The sequence below is a fragment of the Piliocolobus tephrosceles genome, chromosome 12, assembly GCF_002776525.5.
Source record: "Piliocolobus tephrosceles isolate RC106 chromosome 12, ASM277652v3, whole genome shotgun sequence".
In the NCBI taxonomy this organism is placed as follows: domain Eukaryota; kingdom Metazoa; phylum Chordata; class Mammalia; order Primates; family Cercopithecidae; genus Piliocolobus; species Piliocolobus tephrosceles.
Window position 1 is genome coordinate 81,668,642 of NC_045445.1, and position 2,555 is coordinate 81,671,196.

Sequence of the window (2,555 nt, forward strand, 5' to 3'; positions counted from 1 at the left end):
CTGTGTTAGTTTGCTGAGAATGATGGTTTCCAGCTTCATCCATGTCCCTGCAAAGGACATGAACTCATCCTTTTTTATGGCTGCATAGTATTCCATGGAGTATATGTGCCACATTTTCTTTATCCAGTCTATCATTGATGGGCATTTGGGTTGGTTCCAAGTCTTTGCTGTTGTGAACAGTGTTGAAATAAACATATGTGTGCATGTGTCTTTATGGTAGAATGATTTATAATCTTTTGGCTGTATACCCAGTGATGGGATTGCTGGGTCAAATGGTATTTCTGGTTCTAGATCTTTGAGGAATCACCACACTGTCTTCCACAATGGTTGAACTAATTTGCACTCCCACCAACAATGTAAAAGCATTCTTATTTCTCCACATCCTCTCCAGCATCTGTTGTTTCCTGACTTTTTAATGATCACCATTTTAACTGGTGTGAGATGGTATCTCATTGTGGTTTTGATTTGCATTTCTCTAATGACCACTGATGACGAACTTTTTTTCATGTTTGTTGGTCACATAAATGTCTTCTTTTGAGAAGTGTCTGTTCATATTACTTTTTAATGCCTACTTGTTACATGTAATTCTTTTTTTTCAGCGTGTATCTATACATAGTTTAAAGAGCAAAATAACTTTACAGGTCTTGTTACAAAATCACCAGTACCTATGAAAAATTAGCCAGGCTTGGTGGCAGGTGCCTGTAATTTTGGCTGTTCCGGTGGCTGAGGCACGAGAATGGGTTGAACCTGGGAGGCAGAGGTTGCAGTGAGCCGGGAACGCACCATTGCACTCCAGCCTGGGCGACAGAGCGAGACTCTATCTCAAAAAACAAAACAAAACTAACCCTGAAAAACCAAGATCACCAGTACCCATCCCGACTTTCGGGTTTATTTTTATCTCACATAACAGCTACTTTTAGTTATTTTAGTTGGCTCTTTTTGTATTTACCTCCATGTATCTTCATAGTGTTCTTATACTGTGTGTTGCTTGATTTTTTTTTTCTTTTAGATATTATATATTGACTTCCCACTTTAGAAGGTGAATTTAATTCCTTTTCTTTTTCCCTCTACCCCCGACACATATGCTCACTTCCTGTCACTCCATCAACTCTATACAGTTTACCATAACTTTGATTAGATTAATATTTAGTGTTTACATTCCAGTGTTTATGTGAATAGCATCATAGTTGAATCATATAAAGTACCATGATTACTTTTCTTTTCTTGCACAAAATTTTGTTTTTCCCTGGAGTTAATTGTATTGGTTTTCTTGATTACTTAGTATTTCATGTACTTGGTATTATTTCTTCCCTAATTATGTAAACTTCTTTTCAGTGTGTTAGAATGTATTAGTTATTTTATCAGTTTCACTTGCTTAAAGAAATAACTGTCATAGTTTCTAATCTTCTCTCATCTGTACAGATTGTTGTGAAAGCATCCTGTTCAGTTATCGTTTTGAGATTTTCCTCCTCCATTGACTTGGGAATTCCTTTCAACTCCCTCATAGATTATAACCCTGTTTCTTGAATTCTATGTCTTTCTTTTTCTGATTTTACTCCCTAAATTTTGTGGGGCATATCTTCCAGTAGCTTCTTGAGAAAGGTTCCATGGGATGAAAACAGTTTGAAGAGTTTGCATGTCTAAGCATATTTTTATTGTACCATCATAATTTATGCTTTCACTGGATATAAAATTTGGACTTGGAAATAATTTTTGCTGAGTATTTTGAAAACATCAGCTAGATTCTCATCTAGCTTCTGATGTGACTATTGAGAAATGTGTTGCAAATTTATTTTATTTTACTTCTTTTAAATATAAAATTTTTACTTTTGTGGGTATATGATAGATGTATATATTTATGGGGCACATTAAGATGTTTTGATATAAGCATGCAATTGATAATAATCACATCATGGAAAACAGAGTATCCATCCCTTCCGGCATTTATCCTTTGTGTTACAAACAATCCAACTGAACTATGTTAGTTATTTTTAAAAGTATATTATTTATATATAATAATAATAATAATTATTATTATTTTGAGATGGAATCTGTCTCTGTTGCCCAGGCTGGAGTGCAGTGGCGCAATCTCAGCTCACTGCAACCTCCGCCTCCCAGGTTCAAGTGATTCTCCTGCCTCAGCCTCCCAAGTAGCTGGGATTACAGGTGCCCGCCACCACGCCCAACTAATTTTTCTATTTTGAGTAGAGAAGGGTTTCACCATGTTGGCCAGGCTGGTCTCAAACTCCTGACCTCAAGTGATCCACCCACCTTGGCCTCCCAAAGTGCTGGGATTTCAGGCTTGAGCCACGGCACCCAGCTTAAAATTTACAATTAAATTATTATTGACCATAGTTGCTCTGTAGTGCTATCAAGCAGTTGGTCTTATTCTTTCTTTCTTTTCTTTCTTTTTTTTTTTTAAGGGACGGAGTCTTACTCTGGTCCAGGCTGGAGTGCAGTGGCATGGTCTCGGCTTACTGCAACCTCTGCCTCCTGAGTTCAAGAGATTCTCCTGCCTCAGCCTCCTGAGTAGCCCGGATTATAGGCACCTGCCA